This window comes from Myxocyprinus asiaticus, chromosome 26 (genome assembly GCF_019703515.2).
Source record: "Myxocyprinus asiaticus isolate MX2 ecotype Aquarium Trade chromosome 26, UBuf_Myxa_2, whole genome shotgun sequence".
Classification (NCBI taxonomy): domain Eukaryota; kingdom Metazoa; phylum Chordata; class Actinopteri; order Cypriniformes; family Catostomidae; genus Myxocyprinus; species Myxocyprinus asiaticus.
This window is the reverse complement of record NC_059369.1, coordinates 26,531,827-26,559,199: the sequence shown is the minus strand read 5'-3', so window position 1 is coordinate 26,559,199 and position 27,373 is coordinate 26,531,827. Positions and strand designations below refer to the sequence as shown.

At 39.7% G+C, this 27,373-nt stretch overlaps 1 long non-coding RNA gene across 3 annotated transcripts; it reads right to left on the bottom strand.

Annotated features, from left to right (window-relative positions):
- Positions 1-24,830, bottom strand: LOC127416997 (uncharacterized). 3 transcript variants are annotated; one of them, XR_007893221.1, is made up of 4 exons: positions 4,526-5,740; positions 1,556-1,616; positions 1,312-1,403; positions 1-1,211 (listed from the first exon to the last, which is right to left on the bottom strand). It is a non-coding gene; the product is annotated as an uncharacterized LOC127416997 (long non-coding RNA). The 3 variants fall into 3 exon arrangements; XR_007893222.1 differs by lacking the exon at positions 4,526-5,740 and adding an exon at positions 24,636-24,830 and having other exon boundaries at positions 1,312-1,616; XR_007893220.1 differs by having other exon boundaries at positions 1,312-1,616.
- Positions 24,831-27,373: the final 2,543 nt, after the last annotated feature.

The following is a 27,373-nucleotide window of genomic DNA, read 5'->3' as shown; positions in this document are numbered from 1 at the left end:
TCTACCAACTTCAGTCTCTGACCTCAGTATGAATTCTGCTCACAAACGGGTAATTAAAACCTGCATGAATTGTACTGTACCATGAAGCCTTTAAAACAAAATGTCCATGGGAGCCAATTTTTGAAACTAAATCCCGGGCTGAGAAACATTTCACATCTCTCTTTTGGTCCCTCCCTGGATGTCAGTCTGTATGTTCTTTTCCTTTCCTGTCCCCTACCCACCCCTTACAATATGCAGGAAATGGCGTCTGGCCTCTTGACAGATAATGTGACACACACGTGTGCGGACGGAAACTGGGGCTGTGAGCCACAAAGGGCCACAGTGGGTCCTGGCCCCTGATAACATCAGGGAAGGAGAAGAGAAGAGAGGTGTCTACGGGAAGCTGCCAGGTTTGGGAAGGCCTGGAGAATCCCGGTTATCTCCCAAAGGAGTCAGAGGTTTGGAGTGTGGCCCTCCCCTGCAGCAGGCCAAGCTATGGAGTGCTGGGATCTTTGATTGTCATCACAATTTCCCCTTCATCCTGTTTCATGACCTTACAGAGTTAATTTCAAACTGAGAAGTCATTGACTGGTACTCTCTCTCAACCTAATTCAAACCTTCAGAATATGGAAGGAGTTGATCATTAGACAAGTGGACATGGCTTGTTATAAAGGAATTTGATTTGTTAAGGAAAAAGGTGTGTGTGTTTGAAAGTGTTTTGGCTCAATTGTGGAATGCACAGCAAAGGCAACATATTGTCATTTCGACTGAGATGAAATGAGTTTTCAACAAAAAATGTCCTCTACAACTTACAATTTTAAAACAATACTGGGTTGCAGAGTTGGTGGAGACATTTCCAGTGCAATTGTAATTAATTTAAAATTATTCAAATTGGTTGTATAATGCAATGCAAGTTTTGAACATTACAAATTGTATTTGAATTATGAAGTCTTTACATCATGTACACCAATGCACACCCATAACTGGATATTAAATTATGCAACTAATGTAAACTCTGAGGTTAGTAACATATTTAATACACATGCACCCTGCATGCATTAATGCAAGGATGTAAATCTGCCTTCTGTCTTCCTATGAGCATATCAAACACAGATCTTCTCTTTGAGGTTAGCAGTACAACATCTGCATTGGTTACATCTGTAAAATTGATGACTTTGTGATGCTTAGGTCCACTGCAGAAACCAAACTTGGGGAAACTGGAATCTTCTGTTCTGAAAGGGAAATTTATTTGCATGTTATTATTTTATAGATTAAACAAAACTTTTCATTTTAAATAGACAGTTCCCCTGTGTCCTTTAAAGAGCTATTTACCTCCACTTGAATTTAGGGAAAGTTGTTTTCTGGAAGACGCCCAGGTTCTCACTCTTTCCTCTTTACTGGATCAGACTAATGGCCTAAAGAGCCTATTTCGGAGAGTGAACAGATTTGATTAAGGGTTGTTTTCTGAATCACGCCACACCTGTCATAATCTTTTGATATTTGCCTATCACAAATAATGCAATATGAAACATGGCTTATGAAACAGGTGAGTGCAAGTTTAATAAATCAACCATACTTCCATCTTCCCTTTATATTTGACCAAAGTTTGCATCTGGCCACCCGGTGCGGGAACTCAACTAGCACAAAAAAAGAGAAGTAAATCATGAGTGTGTTTTAGACACCAGCTATAAAGTAAATCTACTGACATTTCCCAACGGAGTCAGTTTACATTCCTGCTTCCTTAATTCTGTCACTCCCCTAGTTCTTCTAATGTGCCAGTAAATCTTTCAGGCAATGAAAAAGGCAGTGAGACTGATTCATGAGCCATGCAAGGTGTTGTGCCTCATCAATGTTTCTCTTAAAAATGTGGTTCCACTTATAAATTTTAGCTAGCACCATCATTAGTGGTCTGTGAGGCATGGCAGCCACAAGGCAATCTTTTTCAGAGGGGTTAAAAAACTCTAGAGCGGCCAAGTCCGTAAATTCAACTGCCATTTTTTAAATATCTATAGCTGTTTTTATCATTCTGCCTTGCTTGTAATTCTACTCTTCTTCAGCTTTGAAGAAAACTTGCCCAAAGCAATGAGAGTTTAAGATCTTTTTCAATTAAGACCAAAGCTATAAGAACCACCTTCCTCAGCGAAGGTTGATCTCATTAGGAGACAATCCCCATGTCCACACCGCTCAGAGTTTGCCAGGAAGGCTTTAGGAGGGGGAATATTATTCTGTCCCCCATGGTCGTACATAACTAAAGTAGTTGGGGGGTGGAAATAAAGGTGGAGGTTAAAAAGTGCAGCTGCTCTTTAAACTGCGGTCTCTCTACCGTAAGCATGGCTTGATTTATGGGAGTCTCTCATGGTATCTCTGTCCTGATCTTTGCTGCCTTTCACCCTTCTGTCATCCCCAGCTTTAAACTCATCAGGTTCTTTCAGGGCCCCTCGTTAATCCTGGGCCCTACAAAGGAAGGTACGGCTGCAGAGAATTAAGGATTTGGGTCCTCCACCCTCTGCTGTCCCCCCGCTGACTGATGAATGATAAACTGATGAGCAGGCCTAATTCAGAGGAACCCACTCCCGCTGGCTGCCTTTACATCCCCCATACAGATGTACTCCTGGGTGGAAATTTGCCATGAAATCAGGAACTGGTTTGTGAAGAATTCCTTACTTGACACTTTAGTGAATGAATAGGTACAGTTGACCTTTGGTCCCAAGGCTTGAGAGCAACATTCCCATGTTATGCATTGTTGCATGATAGTGGGTGGGCCATAACGTAGCCATTTTTAAGTATCTTCCAATGAGAGAGATCATGTATATTTTTATGAGATGGATCAGGCTCTTCTGAACGTCATTCCTCAGACATCATAAAATATATTTTGTATCTTTTCCATTGGCTCTTAAACGGAAGTTTGCTTCTTCTTTGGGACACAAAAAAGGAGATATTAGGCAGTATGTTAGGCACATGTCCACACTAATCCATTTAAGTTTGAAAACATTTTTCTGTTTCCTAACATCATAACTTTCAAAAGTATGAAGTTATGGAGAGCGTTTTCAAAAGTCTCCTTTTTTCGGTGGAGGAACATGCTGTTCCAGCATGGATGAGAGGTGTAAACATAGCAAAATCAATCTGTTTTTAAATGAAAAGGTATTAGTGTTGATGTGGCCTTAGTCTCAGTAACAATTTACTTTCATTGCATAATTTTCCATTAAATGAATTTGAATGGTGACTGAGGTTGTCATTCTACCTAGCATCTCCTTTTTTATTCCACAGAATAAAGTCATATCATGTATATGGAAAAACATGAGAGTGAGTAAATGATACCATGGTTTATATTTTTGGGTGAACTATACCTTCAATTTTCTCACTCATTTACAGGAAGTTTAAAATCAACTGCTACTCGCAACCTACAGTTAGGCCAATACTCCTTATTTTATCTGTAAGTAATGATATAGTTAAGTTGTAAAGTGGTATGTAATATGATCATTTTGAAGCTTCAGGAGACTCTTGGGGCAAGATCTGAGCCAATGAGAGTGATCTTCATTGTATTACCTAAGGCTTACCACATGCACTAAGGCAGGTTTATAATTCTAGTTGCAAATAATTATCATCTTGTCTTTGTAAATTAGATGATAATAACATGGTTAAGCTGTAAAAGTGACAAACCGATCCCCACTGTGTGGAGGGTCTTTTGTTAGATGCTAGGCTAAGTAGCAGTGATGGAAGCCTTGATGACAGCTCTGCATATTGAGTGATGTAAACCCATGGCAATTTGCAGTCATCCCTAGATAAGCAGACAGGTACAAAGCAAAAGCGGGAATGAACCGCCGTATAGACTAATAGACTAGCTCCTCTGAGGAACCCTCTGGCTTTACTCATAAGAAACCCTTTGCCTCCAGGGAACGTTTTCTCGTGGTGTCTGAACTGATGGCATCCGTCATCTAGGGAGAGAAGAAAGTGATCTACGGTATATGTCGACAAAAGATGGCATAGTCTCTTTCAATGACTGTCTGTCTTCCTTTTTATCTGAATGAGGGGTTTGGGGGTATAGGAGGGAGCCAGAATGAGAGAAAGCAACAGAGTTTGAACATATGTGTGAGATCAAAAGAGTGACCATCATTATTTTTTCCTGTCAACATCCTGGCATCCTGTTTAGCTTGTACTGATAGAGAACAACCCCTCCCCACTCACATGAAACATATGTATAGACATGGACATCAGATACCCTCCATCAAAATGTGTCTTACGGCATGATCACATGCACATACTAAAGCTTTCCGCGATTGTGTGTTGGAATATGAATCAGCAACGGGTTTTTAGTCGAGTGAAAATGCGCTGTGGTGGCTTTTCTACCTCACACAGATATTAGGCAACTGCGGCAGACAGACCTAGTGGTCGGATTCCAGTCATAAAGGGCTTATGCTTAATCCTCTGTGTGTTGCTGTTCAAAACTGCCTTTATGTCTCTAAACCATTGCAGTGGTTGATGATGGCTGCTGTAGAACATGGCTGGCTAACATTTTTTCTCCTTGTTCATCTTCAGTTCTACTCACCAGTGAGTGGAGATCTCCAACTTCTGGCTGTGTGCATGACAGTCTGTTGTGATCTCTATGACAGGATCTGGTCCCCAGGGGGCACATAGAAGAACACACACATAGTGACACACATATGTGCATGCATACACATACACTAACCCCCCATCTCTGTATCCTTTCTCCACCTATCTCCCTTGTTCTATGTATTTTTCTCTTCATCTCCCTCTCAAATACAACAATCCTTTTCTCCCCCTCCGTATCCTTCTCCCTCTTGATGTAACCTCTCTGGCTAGACACAAAGAAAGCAAGAGAAGGACCCTTTAAGTTGCAGATTGAGATCTCAAGTGCTGACACAAGAGGAGGGCCGATGGGGTTCTAGAGTGATGTCTTTGTATTATGCTCATGGTCTCATGGTGCACATGGCCGCTAGATTACACTCAGATCTAATGCTGACAAAAGTAATCAGAACTAGCAGCACAGGAAAAAGTCTTCTTCATGGCCTAGACTAATTCTGCTAAGAGGGAGGCTGCTGAATATCTCAATCATTTAAGTATAAAATGAGATCTAGCATTTCTTGAAATGCGATGTTCAGTTTGCATGATGAATCTTATTCAATGTCACACACTTAAAATGAACCATATACAGAGGACATATGATAATCTTTATGACTCCTGAGGGTCAGTGGAATTTTCCCAGGTATTCTCCCTAACAGCCCATATAATCAATTTTTTTGGGGAGTTTTTTGGGCTTTTAGTTCTTATCTGTTAGCTTTGAGGTCATTTATATGCTAGTGTACTCCTAGAGAAAATATATTTTAGCAGAAACATGCATTTCAAATTTGATGTCTTTTTCTTATAGAAAAACGGACCAAAAATATTGATAATGCATCTTGCACACACAAAATCATTTTTAAATAAAAGGCTTTTTAGAATGAGAACATACCACCTAATATCACGTACTTCTGACTAGCTATATCAAGTAGTCTGTATAAAAGAGATGATGGACACAGTGATGGCATTCACTCTTAATCTCAATGTTCACTTCTGCACACACTCTCAAGACCAAAGCAATTGAACATCAAACATTTTTAGGCATAACACAGTGTAAGGCTTTACTGGTTGTTTAGATCAGTGTTACTATCAGAAATAATTAATAATTATTTCTTTAGTTATTCATTAATATTTAAATTAAGTAATTGAATCTAACTCATTAAAACCTCATATGGGGCTCCAGTAAATGTAGTGCGCTACGTTTAGGAGCAAGTTTGGTTGTTAGCAATAATTAATAATTAATCAAAGATAATTATTAATTATTAAAATCAATAGAACATTGATTTTAATCAATGTTAGCTTTTCTAATCCTTTAAATCAACAATTATCAAAGATAATCGTTAATTGTTAACATCGATGAAACATTAATTAAAATTAACACTAGCTTATTGATCATTCAAATTCAACAATCATTAAAGATAATTATCAATTATCAAAAATCAATAGAATATTAATAAGGATTAACATTGACGGGGCACCACCCTGGAATCAGGGACTAATAACCAGATATTATAACAATCTCAATATTAGATTGTTTTCTTAGGAAAATCGACATCCGAAGAATATCGATTTTCGGGAAAAAAAACAATGAACGAAGGCTTGAATCCGAGCACTGACATCCCGTCAGCATGACACAGGCGTATGCAAAACAAACCAAAACACTTCTCTTTTTAATATAAACAAAGTTTATTTATGCAGTAATATCAATTAATAATTAATACAATGCAGTCAATAAACTTCTGACTTACAACTACAAACTAAACAGTGATATGATTATAAATAAAAATAATTCTATAACACATGAGGGTGTGTGTGTCTGAGAGAGCGAGTGTGTGTGTGTGTGTGTGTGTGTGGTTAGTACGAGAGAGAGAGAAGTGATGGCCCTAAAGCCGATTTCGCGATCATGGGAGAGAAAGCAGCTGTTAGTTTATCACTCAGTGACGCGGTGGACGGCTCGTAAACAGTCCCGCATTCTTTTACTCTTTAATGGATGAACTCAGTTTACCTGTCTCACCCGCGATGGCGAAATTGCACAACAGTCCAATTTGGTTGGACCACAATACAGCAAAACAAATTCATGATAATTAATACCCTGAGTATTAATAATGAGCGGACATGGCGGTCCGTAAACTGTACAAGCAAAAACCTTGAAACACAAGAATAACACACTATAATATTTATACTTGATTCTTACTTGAATCGCATGAGGACACAGGTAGAATGTGTGTTCCTCCGTCCTTTAACTCCGACCCGGTTCCTTGAGGCTCGGGTGATGACGGGAGGCCATTTCCTCACTCTGTTTGCGGGCACGGCTGTTGATTCTCGGCGGGCTGGCGGAGAACTCAAAAATTTCGACTTGATTGAAGATGGAAGAGAAATCTTTAATCTCTTCACTTCTGCAGGCAAACGGGTGAAGATGTGGATTGCTCAGCAGTCTCCTTCGGATCCGTTAGAGTGTTCGGTGGAACACAGAGTAATCTCAACTCGTCAAGCGAGATGGAGATTGTATGGCCACAGTTTCAAGTAGGACGTTACTTCCTTGTGCCACGAGGTTGCACCTGAGAGCAGCGATGAGCTGCGTCTACACACTGCAAACAAAGTTGCTGGAAGCAAATCCCGGAAGCATTTCAGAGGTATTTCTACTCCTGATGATGTCATGGTTTGAGATGCGTTCTGTTGTGTGCCTCATCCAATAGGAGTTGAGCCTTCGATCCTTTAGTGAGCAAGGCTTCATGGGATTTGTAGTCTGTTTTGGACTCCCTTTGTTTGATTTTGGCACAATTTATATCAGTATAATTTACGACTTGGAATGTGGGGGCTTGAGTTAGGTTTTTACGACTGTGTTAGACCTGCCTTTGTCTTCTATCTGAATACATGAGGCCCAACAACAGTGAACACAGAACAATCTATTAACACATACTTTGTACCACCCCCCATACACACACACAGTTCCAGGCCTGGAATTAAGACACAAAGTCCTTTAAGTAACCAGGGTGCGAGTGTATGTGAACAGGTCGCTGGAAGGCTGAGATTTGAGGGGATGCTGAGGGCGATGGGGGAACAGGAGGCAAAGGCAGTGCCATTTGAGGTGGGGAAGCTGGATGCAGGGGCCAAATAGGATCTGTGACCTGTGTATCCACCTGAGGCATGGGAGCCTCCTGCACTAGTACAGGTATGGCCCGGGGCATGTCCCCACTGAACTGTGATCAGACCGGAGGTTTAGTAGGTACCTTCCGAAGGCGACTGGAGTGACAACAGGTGCCATCATTGAGGAGGTAGGAGGCTAGGCCTAACCGCCGAACAATTTTCTTAGAAGACCAGAATGAAGCCATTTTATTGTCTCTGTGGGGCCTGTGAACTCTGACACCCTTGAGGGGTTTCTGGGTGTAGGGGGGCGGAGCCTGTCAAGAGGTAGGATGAGCTCCCTACCCAGTATGAGAGAGGATGGGGAGAAACCAGTTTTTCAGGGACTGGTGAAAACGTTCCACCCCGCCTTTGGCCTGGGGGTGATAAAGTATAGTGTGGATATGTTTGATGCCCTTGCACTTTAGGTAAGAGGTAAATTCAGCGGATACCAACTGAGGGCCATTATCTGTTGTGATTGTCTGCGGAAGGCCCCAGCATGAGAATAGAAAGTCTAGGAAGTCGACAATGACACAGGAGGTAACAGAGACAGTGGTGGTAACGTCCGGCCATTTCGAATGTAAGTCATAAGACGCCACCAAGAAGCGTTGGTGGTGAGGGACCCCATGAATCTCACAGCAGATGTCCAACTGCAGGTTTTGCCATGGTTGAGAAGGCCAGGTGAGTGGCTGAAGAGGTGGGGGAGCTAGATGGCCATTCTTACGAATCACAAGGCAAGCTGAACCATCTTTAACCAGAGCTTCAATTTCCCTCCACACCAGGTCATGGCAGTACTTTTTGAGTTTCACTATGCCCCGGTGACCCTCATACGCCATAGCTAGAACACGTGCACAAAGGGAACCTGGGACCACAGTGCAAAACCCGTGTGCCACACAGATGTTGTTCCAGCAAGAAAGCTCCTGTTTAACACGGGATAATGCAGCCAGTTCTGCTGGAACCACTGAGGGCCAAACATTACGTATGTAGGTGCAAAGCTGAGAAAGGACAGGGTCCTGTTCAGAGGCTTCCTTGAGCTCCTGTAATGAAACCACGGCTTCAAGTGGTGTGTGTAACATTTAAATGATGTCCTTTTCCATGTGATTACTGTCCATGGGAGGGGCTTGAACAGAGACAGAGCAGGAGAGGAGATCTGCCACCACATTATCATGTCCTGGGGTGAACTGTAGCCTGTAGTTAAAACGTCATATATGAAGAAGACAATCGACACAATAATGGCGTTCACTCTTAATCACAATGTGTACTTCCGCACCCACTCTCAAGACAAAAGCAATTGAATGTCAAACACTCTTAGGAATAACACAGCGAACACAGAACAATCTATTAAAACATACTGGGTAAACACAACATAGCCGGTCATGGTTCATGGCTGTGACGTAAAATAAAAGCTGTTGGCTATTTAAGGGGTACACTACCGTCAGCCGGTTTTGTGATAATGACTGACTGACTATACATTACCTAGCTTATTATTTGGCCACTTACCAAATAAATAATAAAATGGACAAAAAATTTTGTGAGAAGAAAGACTCTCCAGAAACAGCTGAATTCCACTTCCGGTTTGTGTCGGAGTTCTGTAAGGTGCCGATATTGCGAAATTATCATCTGACTGTTCATTATCCCAAATTTTTACAAGATTACTTGCCAAATAAATGGACATGGAACATGCAATTGATTTGAGTTGAAATTATTTTATTAGCTTACTTGTATAGATCCCAGAGTGATACAAAAAGTAAGAAAGATGACTTGTCATTATTCAGAAATATCAGACCACTGGATGGCGTGATTGACCAATCAGAATTGCGTATTCCAGAGAGTCGTGTAATAATTAAAAAGAAAAGAAACAAGCCCTTTAATATGTCCCACCTCAACTTCCTCATTCAATAGGCAATACATTAACGCAGGAAAGAAATCTGTGCTCCTCAAGCAATTTAACAGTCTTTAAAGTATTTCCTAATTTATTTTTATTTCATAGACATACACTTAATTATGCAAATAAAGAACATTATGTCATTGTTTTGTCATGATGTTGTTATGATTTTATATTACTTAAATCACTCTGAGGGGTCCTAAGAGAACCTGATTAAGAGTGCCGTGCACTCAGTGGATCAGACCAGATGTATTCTAAAGGCAATGAAATATCAAGTTTAAAGGTTAATTCTCAGACGTGGCTTTAAAAGAACTATGGGAATACAAGACCATGTCCTCAGCTAAGCACGATAGCTAATCTGAAATGACTTCACAAATGCCTTTGTCAAAGCAGACAATCTTAAAGTAACTTGATGATGATCTCATGGGTGTAGGCACCCTTCCCCATTCTGAAACGTGATTAACCATCAGAGACTAGTTTGTGGAACGTACATGTATGGGTTGACTGAAGCTGGCGTCAGGCATATAATGTCATACTCTGTCCATACTGTCACAAACAATTACTTCTAAATGGACTTCCATCTTCTTGAGTGAAACATAACAAAAACAGTTGAGACAGTGAGCAAATGTGCCATCCCAATATTTGTAAGGGACATTCAATTTTAAGGCTGTGGGTTAGTTTCCAAACCAACCACAGAGGACTGCTGTTTGAGTCGGCAGTGAAAGCTGATTTGACAGAGATATCTGAGAGCTGTGATTGTTGGCTATCAGATCAGTGGAGCAAAATTGACTTGAGAGAAATAGAACGTAATACAATGAGAAACAAGATGATCAGTTTAGAACTCAAATGGATAAGAACAGCACAAACAATCTTTTAACAGTCATGTCCTCTTCTAGTGCAGTCGCTCACAGATGTGTACAGTGGACAACTATTTTGCTGACATTTGTGGGAAAAGAAGTAGTCAAAGTTAAAGGGATAGTTTACCAAAAAATTAAAATTCTGTCACCTTTTACTCACCATCAAGTCGTTCCAAAGCTGTATGATTTTCTTTCATGAGATGTTATGTAGAATGTCTTAGTCACCATTCAATTTCATTGTTAAAAAAAAAATAAATAAAAAAATAAAACTGCCTAACATCTCATTTGCATTCCATGGAAGAAAGTAATACAGGTTTGGGGAAAAATAAGGATGCGTACATTTATTTTGTATTTATTTTTTGTGTGCTGTCCCTTTAAGAGAGAAATCAGCGCAGGATTATTCGAAGTTCACATTTCCTTTTCTGGCATGGTCAAAGCGGATAGCCTGAGGCGTGCTAACAAAAGGATGGACACTAGTATAATAATTACCTTACCATGGAGAGTGTTATCCGCACACACCTCTAACAGCCTGATGAGGGCCTCTAAAGTCTTATCAGTGTTTTAATGTAAGCACTCTGCAGAGAAAGCAGCGCCGCAGGCACAGACATGAAAGAGGCTCAGCTCGAATACTTCACTCTCCTGTGTTTACGTAAAGCACCAGGCTAAAAGAGCAGACCACAGAGCCGCTGTTTCACACACACACACACACACAAACACACACACACACACACACACACACACACAAACTTTTTTACTTTTTTTTTTTTGTGCTCAGAAGTAGAGCAAAAAGTCACTATGATAAATTTGGTTTATAAGAATGTTTGCTTATAATTATAACAATTATAAATAACTTACCAGTTGTGACAATTTTACACACTGTATTTCACCTAAAAAAACCTTCACTAACCACCAGCAAAACTCATGCTATGCTATTTGCTGATGGACAACAATTTGACTATTTTGGTGACATTTGTAGGATAAGGTGTAGCCAAATTTAAAGGGACCCAAAAAGGAAAATTCTCTCATCATTTATTCCCCCTAATGAAACTCTGTGGAACTTTCTTCCGTGGAAAACAAAACAAAAATTTAGGCAGACTGACATCCTCAGTCACCATTCACTTTCATTGTTTTGAAAAAGGATTCAATAAAAATTAGACTACCCGAGACTAACACTGCCTAACATCTCCTTTTGTGTTCCATAGAAGAAAGTAATACCATAAGATTTGATTATAATTAAAATAATTATAATTAACTAAATAGTTCTACCACTTTTCAGCACTGTATTTCAGCTCAAAAGCCTTTTTTACTTTTTTTACAGTTTTACTCACTAACCACCAGCAAAACAGAGCGCTATTTACCTAGTGCAATTAATGTTGCATTATTACCGCTAACGGAAATCAGGTAATAAGTGGAATTTAAAAGGAGATATTTGTGTACATTTTCAGTTGATTAAGGCAGTGGTCTGCTGCATTCAGAACCATCCTGCAAGCTGGGGAATTGAGCCGTGCTAAATGCATTACCTGATTTGCATAGTTGTGCAACATGTATAAGAAAATACACCTAAAAAGGAACACAAATATTGTTAAAATTACATTAATGGAACATCCTTACGATGTTATTAGTATAATAAGGAACATCCTTGTGACATCAATAATATAAAGTCAAATGAAGTTTTCATGAATGCAGTGATAACCTTTTAAACATGTTCTACTGAAGTTTTTATGTTCCCATGACCACAAAGTAACGTTTGGAAAACATTTAAAAAGCATACAGTTTATTTGAGAGCTGGGACAATTCATTTAGTGAATTCTCCCGTGTATGTGAAAAACTATTAATGTTTACAAATGTAAAAAGTACTGATGGCCTACTAAACCTACCGTAATCTATAATTGAATGACTGCAATTGAGGTTGTGAGATACTATGACACATTTTGATCTTGCCAAGACTCACAAAGATCCACAAGCATGCAACCTAATTGAAGACTATTCTTGTAGAAGTCTGAGCCTTATGTTCCAGAGTTTTTGATTGAAACACATCTTTTCAGATGGTTTAGTTCCATCTGTTAAAGCCATATCTAACCATTAAGAATCAGGGCGAAAATGCCACCTCTGTTGCTGAGCTGCTAACCTTATTATATGTCTTTCAGATAGAAGACATCTGTGAGCCACTACTCTCATTATCTATTTGATGTATGGATGCCATGGCCCGGGTTAGGCGTACATAACATCCTATTAGAGGAAAAAAAAAAATCTTCCTGATCGACAGCAACGCTTTGAGTTATTTGCTGGGGAATGACGTACAATCATAAGCAGAATTAAGCATAAATTCACACTGTAAATGCAAACATGGTGTTTAGAGAAAGGTACACAGAGCTGAGGCACATGTCATTACACTTCACAAGAGAACATTTTCTATGGCCTTATTTACATGTAATCACTCCAATGTTTCTTTTGATCGATCAGATTGCTTTCAAATTAGGTATGCTTAATTCCATTTACACTCACCTACATAAATGGGTCACCACAAAATGGATATAAATCCAATCTTCTATTCCCGACCATCCACTGAGTTTGCTTCTGGCATAATGCTAATGCCAAGCAGCAAAATTTTGCTGCACATCATGTGGCTCATAAAAACTAATAACAAGAGGCTAAAGTTGCTTTGACGATTGCATTACAAAAGGCAACTGCTGTTACAATATGTGCCCCATTTTCTTTCGTCGTTGGGCTCCCAAACTTCCGCAGTTTCGTTTTGGAGGAGTAAAGTTTAAATATGTGACCTAAACAACCAGATGCATTTAAACTTCACAGAGTCATGCCTTGCATGTCTCAAATCACCTTCTGATTGCTGTCCATCTCAAATGCGAAATGGAGAGCATCTACAATTGTTATATATATTTTTTTTTTATCATATAGCTATCTGATCATTAAAATACATGACCAAGTGTATTTCCACTATCAGCTCCGTCCTCACCTCTAGCATTTTCCTACCACAACTTCCTCTTTCAGTGCTTATTTTATACCTCGCATATTTTGCTGTCATCATACTGATGTTTTTGTCAGGTCTGGCCTTGAGGGTAGCGGAGCAGCAGGTTTGTCCTGTATGCCCACCACCCCCCCAACCATCTTTCCCCATCTTGCTGTTTTTCATTATTATTGGTATCTGCCTTTGTATTTGAGGCAGGCAGAGGGGTTGTGCAGAGAGGAGACCTGAGTGGCAGTAAAAGTCAGACGTGGTAACCTTGTCCGCCCATGGTCACGGGTCATTTGGCAAATGCACCACAGAATTCATTTTACTAAGAAGGGGAGAATGCGAGAGGAGAGTGAACGAGAGGAAATAGGAGGGGACCGGGATAGACACTGATGGAGCAAGAAGGAGATGAATTTGAATAGCACCAGCTGTATGGATACAACGGGCTGACATCTCTTTTAGCTTTTTAATCAATGTAAGAGGCAGTATTACACTAGTGTATAAGACAGAGAATTGGACTGTAAAATTATAATTTTCTAGGGATTTCTGAGATAATCTTAGGTAACATCATTGGTCATACTTTCAGGCACTTTCACACTCTGCCAAAAGTTATGGTAATTTTAATTGTTCATAATTGTTCAGTATATTGTATTTGCCAGAATTTCCCCCATGCAAAAATATTGTATATGTTTATAACCCACATCCGGTTCTTTCTAAAACTAGTCTTCCCAGCCTGCATGTGTGAGGTTATTGTTGAGACTATGCTGAGCTTTGACACGTACATCTCTAACAACAGAAAGGAATATTAGTATAAGACATTCCTTGAGAAATTAGAGAGCATGACTCAAGTCAGGACATTGTGTATTTTACTGGCATGTACGTATGTGCATTCCACTCTCTCTCTGTGAAATAATTGAGACCATTAGGCAGACACCCAGGTGTGTAATGAATATTACAGACAAGATAGTTACACAACATCTCAAGCAAGCATTGTGGCCTCCCTCCCTAAAGAAAGACAATGTTTTTTTGTATTTACTCCCATTTCCTTCCCTAATGGTGTCACAGACGGGGCAGACTGGGACTAAAAAGTGGCCCTGGACTTTCTGGCCCAGAGCGGCCCACAAAACCAAACCAAACCCGGCCTGCAACACACCACACTATAACACACTGGCTCATTGATTTCATTTTCCGGCTCAATTTCAAATTTTTGTGTTTAAAAAAAAAGACATTTCTATTTACTGTTAATCATGACATTGGGCCCCACCAGTGCAAAAATTGTCATAACTTTAAAACATATATGTGACGAGGAGGAGGGCGTGGCCGGGCCGTGACTACGCACACCCGGCCCCCAATCGGGCTAATCAGCCGAGGAGAGGGATAAGTTCAATGGTATTTGGCAGTTCAAGAGAGAGAGAGAGCCACACGCAGCTGTCGTGTGTGCATTTGTGTTGTGTGTCTTTTTGTTTCATTAAATATTATTTTGACCGTTCCTCCTTTCCCATTTTTAACCTTTTTACATTGGTGCCGAAGCCTGGGATGGAGGAGGGATGTGCTGTCGTGGAGTCCTCGCCACTGCCATCCACCCAAATGAGCAGCCGTGGCCGTCCACCGGGGGACGGAGGAGTTACTGCCGGCCGCCTGGACGTGGAGGAATGGCCGCCATTCACGAGGGGAGGAGGGGCTCGCTGCCGGCCGCCAAAACACGGAGTGGCGTTCCATCAGCCAGAGAGTGAAGGAGTGGTCGAGGACCAGGTGACGGCGTGTCTGGAAACCGGCGAGCATGTTTTTTTCTCTCTCTCCTCTCTCTCACTGTCGCTCCACCTTGCCCTTTCCCTCTCCTCTTTATTTTTTGTTTTTGTTTTTTCCTCCCCTCATCCCACTCCCTAGCTCTAGAGAGGTAGGGAAAAGCCTGCTGGCAGGTGGGGCCGGAAGGGCAAAAACCTTTTTCCCAACATACAGATGTTAGGTTAAAATGTACCTGAAAGATCAAGAGAAAATGTGTATTTAATGTGCTGTGACAAGTCAGCATTTCTTCAAAGTTTTTAAATATATTAATCACCTTTCAACTTTTTTCTAGAATTGCAAATAAACTATTGTCTTAGTTAATATGAGGTTGTAGAGACAACAATAATAATAATAATATTATATATGTACAGTTGAAGTCAGAAGTTTACATATCCAATAATGAAAAAACAATAATGGACATCCACTAGTCTGGTTCATCCTTGGGAGCAATTTCTAAATGCCTGAAGGTACCATGTTCATCTGTACAAACAATAGTACGCAAGTATAAGCACCATGGGTCCACACAGCCATCATACTACTACTGATACCCAAAAATGAGACTCACATTGACATTTAACTGTTTGAAAAAAGCCTTCCATAAGTGGGATGTGAATTGTGAATGTGAATTCCACCAGAACTGATTTTGAAGAAGTTTGATGGTGGCCTGAATGCCAGGATTGCCGGAACACAGGGAAGAATGGACCCAGTGTATCACATGAGGTCGCAAGACCACTGGTACATAAATTCTGTGAGGAGGACAATCGTTTGGAGGTGGGAGTGCGGTATTGGCTCGTAAAATCTCCTCCATGATCTCCCATCGAACAGGAGAAACCATGACTGAGGAAGGAATAATCGTCTCACTGGTATGATCCTCATTGATCTTCTCATGAATTTGAGAAAGTGCATCCACTTTAATGTTCTTGGACCCAGGACGGTAAGAAATGCTGAAATCAAATCTTGTGAAAAATAATGCCCACCTAGCTTGGCGAGGGTTCAGTCTTTTGGCTGAACGGATGTATTCCAGGTTGCGGTGGTCTGTGAGAACTTGGAAGTGTTGTCTTGCTTCCTCTAACCAATGGCGCCACTCCTCGAAGGCTGCCTTCATGGCCAATAATTCTTGATTGCCCACATCATAGTTCCATTCTGCAGATGAGAGTTTGCGAGAAAAGAACGCACATGGAAATAACTTAGCTGGAGAGCCATGGCGTTGAGAAAGTATCACTCCTATACCTGTATCCAAAGCATCTACTTCTAACACAAAAGGAAGAGATGGATCAGGATGCTGAAGAATGGGAGCTGTAGTGAAACATTTCTTTAATTCCTCGAAAGCCCTCTTGGCCTCTGCATTCCATTTTAGCTTCTTAGTAGACCTCTGGAGGATTGACGTGAGAGGTGTTGCTACAGAACTGAAATTTCTGATAAATCGTCTGTAAAAGTTGGAGAATCCTAGAAATCTTTTAAGTTATTTTACTGTAGTTGGTAGTGGCCAGTCAAGAATGGCTTGGACTTTAGATTCCTCCATAGATACCCCATCCGGACTAAGAATATACCCTAGAAAGGTGATGGTTGTCTTGTGGAACTCACACTTCTCTGCTTTGGCATAGAGCTGATGCTGAATCAGACGTTGCAGTACCGCTTGGACATGTTTGATGTGTTCCTCCAATGTTGATGAAAAAATCAAAATATCATCAAGGTAGACAATGACCCACCTGTTTAGCATGTCTCTGTAGTCCTCATTAACAAAAGCTTGGAATACCAAAGGACAGTTGGATAGCCCAAAGAGCATTACCTGGTACTCATAATGTCCAGTACTGGTAGAGTACACAGTTTTCCACTCGTCTCCCTCCCGGATGCAAATGAGGTTATAGGCGTTACGTAAATCTAGTTTGGTGTAGATCTTTGCTGAACGAAGCAATTCAAGAGCTGTGGGTACTAGCGGAAGAGGGTATAGAAACTTGACTGTTACATCATTTAATCCATGGTAATCAATACAGGGTCGAAGTCCTCTGTCTTTTTTTTCACAAAGAAGAAGTCTGCGCTGACAGAGGAAGTGGATGGATGGATGAAGCCTTTTGCTAATGACTCCTCAATGTACTCTTCCATGGCCTTAGATTATTTTTCTGACAGAGGGTAGATGCATCCCCCAGGTGGAGTACTCCCAGGCAGAAGATCTATACCACAGTCACAAGAACGGTGAGGTGGAAGCTGAGTGGCCTTGATTTTGCTAAATGCCTCAGTGAGATCATTGTATTCAGCAGGAAGCCCGGGAACTTCTTCAACAAAAGTGGATGTGACAGCGATGGTGTTGTTTTGTCTGGGTACAACAGTTCTTAGACAGTTTTGGAAGCAGTAATGAGACCAACTTGAAATTTGTCCCTCCCTCCAGGAAATTGCAGGATCATGCAAACATAGCCAAGGTAAACCAAGGATCACTGGTGTCTTAGGAGAGTGAATGACCAAGAACTGAATTTTTTTCAACATGAAGCAATCCAACTTGTAGGATGAGAGGTTGCATGATTTGTTGTTATTGGCCTATTCCTAAAGGGTGTCCATCTAACACTGTGACATGTAAGGGGGGATCACAAAAGACAGTGGGTAAATGGTGGGCTTTCATCCAACTATGATCTGTAAGATTACCAGTAGATCCAGAATCAACCACAGCAGATAAGTGTATTTTTACATCATCCTTAAAAATGGTTATGGGAATTATAATTTGACTGTTGTGCAATAGTTGAGAACTGTTCACATTCACCGCCTCCTTTCTGGGGTTTTCAGGACGAATAGGACAGGTGGCGACGAAGTGACCAGACTGTCCACAATACAGGCAGAGCCTCATGTTGTAACGACGGGACCTCTCCTTCTGAAATAGTCATGTTTGACCTATTTGCATCGGCTCGTGGGAACTAGCGGAGGCTGAATGTGACGGCAGAGCGAGAAGCGTCTTGACAGGATGACGTGACTTAATGAGGTTATCCAAACGAATGGCGAGGTTGATGTATTGATTAAGGTTTAATTCTTCATCTCTGCAAGCTAACTCTGATTGCAATTCAGTACTGAGTCCTTGACGGAACAGAAGTTTCAATGTGTCATCCACCCAGTTTGTTTGCGTTGCGAGAGTGCGAAATGACAAGGCATAGTCGGCAGCTGAATCTCGTCCCTGCTTTAATGTTAATAACATCTCACCGGCATCTTTTCCTCCCTCGGGATGTTCAAACACCTCTCTGAATAATCTTTGAAAATGTGCAAAAGAGGAAAGGAGATCGGGTTCTCTTTTCCACACCGCTGTAGCCCAGTTTAGTGCTTGACCAGTTAGAGCAGACATAACAAAGGAAACCTTGGCCTCTTCTGTGGGGTAAAGATGTGGTTGTTGAACTATAAATAGTTGACACTGCATAAGAAATCCATCACACTTGGCAGGTGAACCATCATATTTCTCTGGGAATGCAAGTCGTGGATCACCGCTGGATTAAACTGGAACACTGAGGCTGGAAACATCGGGGTTCATTGGTGGTGAAAATGGTGGATTTGTTGGAGATCGTAATGTCTTTACCAATTCCTCAGTGAGAGAGGTAAGTTTGCAGAGTTGTTGATGATGTGAAGCAAGCAAAGCAGCCTGTGATGTTACTTCCACTTGTAATTTGTGTATATCTGCTGGATCCATGTCTGGTGAAGTATTATGTAATGATGGAGCAGGAGTGGTATAAGGATCCATGTGCAGATTTATTGTAAACAACAGAGGATATATATATATATATATATATATATATATATATATATATATATATATATATATATTAATAACAGTCCAGGGTAATAATCCAAAATAGTACAAACATGCAGAGGTCGGTACACAGGGAAATCAGTCCAAAGGGGTAAATAATCCAATAGGCGAGAGATCATAGCATAGAGAGATCAGTCCAATCAATACATCTATTCCAAATCGCAAGGCCAAATAAACAGAATCCAAAACACAGCAGAGTCAAACACAGAATATCTAAGTCATAAAATAAACGCTCAGAATGCTTGCCAGGGCAGAACAATACTTTGCACTTATCCTATAGCATTCAGTGCTTAAATAGTTCACATGTGATTAAACTAAGGAGAAACAGGTGTGATAGTTTTAGAATTTGGGTGAAGGAGCCCTCTGGTGACATTCAGGTGAAGTGACTTGTTCCAAGGGTGTAACACAGCATCATGTTGTGGGGGTGCTTTGCTGCAGGAGGGACTGGCACACTTCACAAAATAGATGGCATCATGAGGAAGGAAAATGATGTGGATATATTGAAGCAACATCTCAAGACATCAGCCATAAAGTTAAAGCTCGGTCGCAAATGGGTCTTCCAAATGGACAATGACCCCAAGCATGCCTCCAAAGTTGTGGCAAAATGGCTTAAGGACAACAAAGTCAAGGTATTGGAGTGGCCATCACAAAGCCCTGACCTAAATTTGAAAAAGGACTGAAAAAGCGTGTGCAAGCAAGGAGGCCTACAAACATGACTCCATTACACCAGTTCTGTCTGGAGGAATGGGCCAAAATTCCAGCAACTTATTGTGAGAAGCTTGTGGAAGGCTACCCAAAACGTTTGACCCAAGTTAAACATTTTAAAAGCAATGCTACCAAATACTAACAAATTGTATGTAAACTTCTGACCCACTGGGAATGTGATGAAAGAAATAAAAGCTGAAATAAATCATTCTCTCTACTATTACTCTGACATTCTTAAAATAAAGAAGTGATCCTAACTGACCTAAGACAGGGAATGTTTTCTACAATTAAATGTCAGGAATTGTGAAAAACTGAGTTTAAATGTATTTGGCTAAGGTGAAATGTAAGCTTCTGACTTCAACTGTATATACTGAAAAGTTATAAAAGATCATAAAATTATGTGTTACACAGCAGGACACTAAAGACAATGCTTAAAATTTCATGTCAGTTACCCACTTAACTAATTGTAAATGTTTTTATATATATATATATATATATATATAAAGCCAAAAAACAAAACAAAAAAAAAAAGCCAAAAAAAAAAAAAATCAATGAAAACAAATTTTGCCAGAATATATACATATGTAGATATAAACAAATAGAAATATATACCAAAATAATAAACATACCTCTGAAAGTGTAGATCTTTGCAGATATTTTGCTCATATTTTCGCTCTATGTGAGTTTGTTGTGTCTTTATATCTGCAGTGTTTTAATTCCTTCCCCAGATTATTCTTGAGAAAACGTGAAAAGCTCTATGCTTTTACAAGCAGGGTTTCTGGTATACTTTAAACAAAGTAAGCCTCAAAGACTCAAATTGCCACAAAGTAATCTTATTTTCTGCATTTTTATCAGACATGAGCAATATTCAGCAAGCTGCACTTCAGCTCCCTTCGTTATGAATACATTATGCAAATGACTATGTACTGCTCATAGCTTTAATGTTTGCAGTTATTTTATATGCTGCTGTTATTGTATTTGTTTTAACTTGCGGTTATTTGTCATTTCGTGATTATTCAGAACTCATCTTATACTTAATATGTTGGCTTTGGTTGTCACCATTACTGTGATTTGTATTCCACATAAGGTACTACTTAAATTTGGTCAACTAAATTGAAGCTCCTATGTGAAAGTAATTTCAAAATAAAAGACATTTAATTGTTTTTGAAAATAAAAGCTATTACGTTAGCTAAACCTTGCAGAGATGTAATGGGGTCTGCGCGGGCGAGTTCGATCTCAGGGCTGCTGCCTAGTTTACCTGTGGGACAGGCTGGTACTTACGTAGCAACGGGCCGGCCCAAATTACCCAGCGGTAAACTCCCGGTGCTCCCGATGGCCAGTCCGCCCCTAGTCACAGATTAAAGTGAAGCGATACAAAGGATTGCCTTTTTGCAACAAGAAGCACCTAAACACAGTGAGCAAGTGCAAACCTCTGCAATTAATCCTCCGGAGCTGGAAAGGGCCTGGCAGATTAGCTGGTGCGATGTTACATTATGACACCAACGCTCTCAGCTTGCTGTCAAAAGTCATTCAAGAAAGGTGGCGATATCACAGAGAGACAAGCAAAGTGAGTGGCTGTAGTTTTGTTTTTGCAATTCATATGCAGCACTCTTGCAAAGTTATATTGACACTGAGTGCTCTAAAACCTCAAAACAATAACAAAGACTTGGTGTTAAACTACCATACTTCACTTCTGATGCTTAAATTGTTTATTATTATTATTTATGATACAATTTACTCAAAGGTACAGAATATGATTGGACTGGTTCACTACAGTTGTGCGGATTTTATGGAGAAATTATTTTTAAAAATGTACACATTCAACCCATGTTGAGTACAGGTGCAGGACACCATGCTACAAACCATTGGGAAAATGGTATACAATATGTCCACACACTTGTTTTAACGCTCAAAATTTTAATTAAACCACTGCAACATGTCTAAAAAATGTATAAAACAGATTGGATGTGTAATGCTTGAAGCTGTTGTAAAATTGCTTAAATGCACATTTGTGGCCACACAGTCTATATTAATGTGCCAAGTTGCTACATTGCTTGGCGACCACAAAAAGCTCACAGTGAGTATAGACCTTATTCTTGCAAGCGCCATCTTTGATTTTTAATGGGAATGACAACGAGGCTGTGAGGGATAGATGTACAGTCTCTTCAATGGGCTGTACTGCACTTTAAAGTGTTTTTGGATCATTCCGCGGACAAAACATTGATAAAATATCTGTCCAAGAACATTCAGTATACAAAGAACTCCAGACAACATGATTTGTGGAAATTCAGATGTGATCTAGGAGCTTTATACAGCTTTATACCATTCGTGACATTGAAGAGATGGTAAATCTATCCCTCACAGCCTTGTAATTCCCATTAAAAATCAAAGATGGCACTAGCGTGAACAAGGTCTATTCTGTTTACTTGGCAAAAGCATTGTTTTTTCTAATAATTAATAATAATAATAATAATATAATAATAATAATACATTTAACTGTTGAACATTGGTGTCTTTTATTATAATGCTGTTTTATAAAGAGACATGTACAAATTGATTTGTACTTGTATAAAATAATGTCAATGTAAATGATCCCATTCATTATTATTGGAGTTTAGGCATAGACATCATGTGACATTCTGTGGGCAGGTAATGTGATGATGTCACCTGCCTCTATATAATTAGGGTTCTAGAGTGGATTTTATTTTGAGGGTTTTGACAAGATGTATCAGACAAGATACTTATACAATGTGAGTATTACTTTAAAATCATGAGCATTCCTCATTTCATATATAGGATAAATCTGTGCAAGAATTATGTGAGTTGTTCATGGTTTCCGTTGCTGTATTAAGCAGTTACTGCATGTAATAGCTGGTCAATATTTGGGATCTGCAGTATTTTAGTGTTTTTAAATCTCCAGTCACCATACACTACTGCTCATGTAATACAGGCCTTTTAATTAAATTGCTGCAGTTCACTTAATGTGTTATGATATGATAACTGGCCTCCCTTCCCCTTCTTCCTCCTCCCCTTCTAAATAAGATGTAGTGTTAGACATACTGTAAGTCATTCCACTCTGTTTTGTACAGCTCCCTCCCATTAGCACCTAACACTTAAGAGATCGTTGGGTAAATGATCGACTCTCGCGACAGTTATGGGTCTCTGGCTGTAGATGACAGAGCTTTTTAAAGATGTTGTAAATTATTTTGAAAGTATAAGCAAAGTCTTTCTGCAAGAGAGAGAGAAGGGAGAATCTCACTATCAAAATTTGTTTCTATTAAAATGTGTTATGTTGGCATTTAATTTATTCCCCTTTTGCTTTCATTGTGATATATTTGCGACCTTTAGAGTTTGTCTGTGCACTTGTGCAATAGAAACATTTAATGTGCAGTTATGCTAGAGCTTAAGTTTACAGACCTCTGGTCTGGTGTTTTGAAATGGTTGGAATACATTTAATTGGAGCAGTATGGGGTTTTATGGAGGAGCTGTCTTTAGTTGCGTGCTTTCCCAACCTCTTGACCTGGAGGCATACACCTGGTATGGGGTCAGGTTACAGCCTGGCTTCCAGGCTTGCAGGTCAAGACCTGGAGCTTCGCACACTCTAATCCCTTGCGTGGCAACATACTTGACTGAAGGGACTGGTCCAGGCAATTGCAGTCATCCTTGAAAAATTACAGCACACACACATGCACACACTCTCTCTCTCCCTCTCTGTTTCTCTGTTCCTTCCCCAAAGTGATGATTTAACTCTTTAAGGATGTTGAGGGTCTTTTGTGGGGCATTAGCCTGCTGAGAATTATGGGCTTAAATGAATTATGATGAGTGCATCTGTATGCACAACCAGCCTGGTGCGCTTTCAGGATGGCAGGGTGTAGGAGTGTGTGTGTGTGTGTGTGTGAGAGAGAGAGAGAGAGAGAGAGAGAGAGAGAGAGAGAGAGAGAGAGAGAGAGAAAACAGGAGTGAGAGAGCACATGTGCATTTAACCCTTAGGGGACCAAGCAACTCAACATATTTAAGTCTCCTCCCTGCAGTGGAGTTTAAAGCATAAGACACGCTAATGACTCATAATGGCAGTCTTACGTGATTCACTGCCTTAGCGGTTCATGTATGCTGGTAAGTAACTGAAAGGTTTCATGTAGGATTAAATAAAAAATCTGCATTGATTGTTTTTTAAATACCTGCATATATATGAAAACAATTATTATTTCTATTATATAAATTATTATATTTATTTTAGGAAGTACAATTATTCTTTCAGAATACAGGTTTAAGTATTCTAAAATGTTTTAATGCATCAGGGAGTATTTGTTAGTGCTAAAAAAAAATTAGATTCCTGTGAAGCCAATAAATGATTTGCACCATTGTTGTATTTAAAAAAAAAATAATTTTGCAAAAAATAACAATGCATGAACAACAACAAATCATTTTGGCACGTCCAGTGTGAAACCGTGGGATAATGGAAGAGCAGACACATATTCCTCCAAATGGGTGAGACGCACTAATTGGATTCATTGAGCAGAATTAGTGTCTCCCAGCTCTCACTCAGCCATCTTAGAGCCAGCTGGGTTCACAGCCTCCCCTCTGTGAACTATGCCCTCATCTGACTGCTACTATAAATGCACACCAGGGGGAGCAGTTATACTGCAGTTTCAATGGCCACATTCACAGCACACAAACTCACTGTTTCCTGCTGTGAAAGCGGCTGCAAGCCTTGAAGCAGATTCTGTGTATAGTTTGAATTATAAATACTCTCTCTTGTGCTTTAATACTTCAAATTAATTTAGCAAATAATATAAATATTGCCTGAATATAACATATAAATATTATCTCAAAACTTACAATATTGTTCTGTTTATTATTATTAATAATAATAATAATAATAATAATAATTATTATTATTATTATTATTATTATTATTGTTGTAGTTGTTTTTTTAAAACAGTAAAATAAATAAATAAATAAATTACTTACCTCAAGCTCCCTTTCTGACACAAAATATCTAGAGCAAACCACAACAACAGCACTGTCTTTGTTAATATTACTTGGGTAAATTCCTTGTTACTCGCTGTCAGTCATGCTGGCTGTAGTCTGATTGGGCTGCTTATAGTCTTGCAGTGAGTGGCAGCTGCAGAGAGATGACATAAGTGGCCAGTTTAGAATGTTCTCTCTCTTTTGTACATGTTCTATTGTGGTGTGATATTGGTGCCTGTCTGCTTTTAATGTGGCAGGATTACTCAGCGCTTTCACCCTGTCGCTCAGTCTGGCTCAGAGACGCCCTGCTGAACTATGCTCTCCAACCATCATCTCCACCATGATTACCTGTTTCAACAGCCCTGCGCTTCACTTGCTCATGGTTAGGGGCTCATCTACTCAGGTCTGCCTGATGACAGCAACTGGACTTCTGTTTCGAAATGAGTCTGTGAGAGGAATGTTCTCAGATGTAAGAGCTGGTTGGGAGATGACAGTGCTAAAAACAGAAAATGTGTGTATTAAAGGGAAAGTTCAGCCAAAAATGAAAACTCTATCCTCATTTACTCACCCACATGTTGTTTTAAACTTCTCTTTTTCTTCCATGGAACACATAAGGAGATGTTAAGCAGAATGTTAGCCTCAGTGACCATTTACATGCATTGCATTTTTTCCAAAACATCTCATTGTGTGTTCTGCATAAGAAACAAACTCACACGCATTTCGAACAACATGAGGGTGTGTAAATTCGGACAGAATTTTCACTTCTGGGTGAACTATCCCTTTAATGCTACTGACTTTTCCAATAGAACAGGACTCTCAGCAATACCGAGCACAAACTGAAATTACACAAGGATTGATCTGCGCTGCTAGCAAGTTGCGTGCATCCTTTGTCCTGTCGCCCATTAGTGGTGTGAATTTTAATCAGAGGCTGACTTAGCACCACTATATTTCCTGGCACTTCTTCACTGGCTTCCTGTCTTGTCTCATCTCATGGGAAAAACGAAAAAACAAGAAAACGTGGCAAGACTGTCTCTATCTGCATCTCACGCTGTCTTTCTCCATCTGTCTCTCTCGCTCACTTACACCACATCACACCATATCTTTTCTGATCATTTCTGAATTCCATGTCCAGGTATATAAATTTGGTGGGGGGAAAAAAATGAAACCAACAAAATAATAGAGGCTTCATTACTAAATAAAATGTGAGCTGGCATTGAGATTTTTTTGCCTTTACTGTTTGTCAGGATCAGGTGAATGGCTCTATTACTTCACTTCTTAAAACCTGTTATTGCGCCATATAACTGACATATGGCATTGCTTCCATTTTGATCCTAGACATTTATGGAGCTGTAGTGAGTGTGAGGAATCTCTCCGGTGCCCTTGGTTTAATAGAGAGCGTGTCAGATGTCTCTGATATACAGTGACTACAAAAGAAAGAGAAATCCAAACTCCTTTGAAGTCTGCAAATATTTAGTATGTATTTATTTAGGGTGCTCCATATATCATTTCATAATGGCTATTGTGATGTACAGCAACAACAAACAAACAGGTTTTAATAGAAAGACATCTTTTTACCAAAAACAATTTAGCCAAAGACAGTTTCATGTTTCTATGCATTTAATTACATGCACTTATGGTGCACTTATTTTGTGGAACTGTTTGGATATTCTTATTACGACAATAATTAATACCACTATGGAATATGTGTAACACAGACACTGTAAAATGAAGTGTTTCCCTTTTATTTTGCTGATTACACCAGAACAAGATAAGAACACACGCCATTGTCGACATAAGAAAGCCATGTTGTTATTAGTAGTTGCAGACATGGTGACCCTGGTTTATTAGAGATCACTGAACCTTGGCTTTCATGGTCTCTCTTCCTCAGCCCTCACTTCCTGTCCTCACTTTCCTAAACTAAAGGGAACGCCACGGCCGTTCACCCCTTCTGTCTTCCCTCTCTCCCACTCTTTTCTCCTCTGCTGCCAGGAAAGACTCTCGCTAGTGTTACATTTGACTGATTGCTTGTTAAGGCTTCATGCTCTGCTGTCTCTGTGTAGACTATGGCCTCTAAGGATCTGCTATTCAACATCCCCTTGTCTCTCTGATAGATGACATGAAATACTGTAGGGGTATTAAGAGGTTTTAGACTGGAATGCTGTCTGCCATCTCTCTGCATATATTACTCACTGTGATTATTAACACATATTTTAAGGACAGCCTTGTATTTGACCTGACGGTTTCTAAAATGTAAATCAATTTAATGCCCTGAAGTTTACTTTTTGCTTTGGAAGTTTTTTTTTACTTCGGCACTGCTTGTTATACGCATATTACATGACCTCAGATGTATGTGTCCCAAATGTTAAACAAATAAAAGAGGTTTTTCATCAGAGGGCTAATGCAATTTCTATTTAAAACAAAGTTATGTTCAAAGTTGACAGATTTAGAAGAAAGATTTGAACTTTTGACCGGTAAAATCAAACCAGAAAGTATGATCTTTGGTGTCTGTTAATGACAAACTGTGGAACCGATAAACAAAGCGTTCAAGGGAAAGTGCTGGCCAAATAATTTATGGTCTGAACACAGAATTTTTTCATTCTTTCTTTCTTTTTTGTTAACTTCAGGCTTATAGCTTGCATTTTTTTATTTATTTAATATTATTATTATTATTTTGTGTGTGTGTGTGTGTGTGTGTGTGTGTGTGTGTACACCTTTTAAAATACACTCTTTCATTGAAC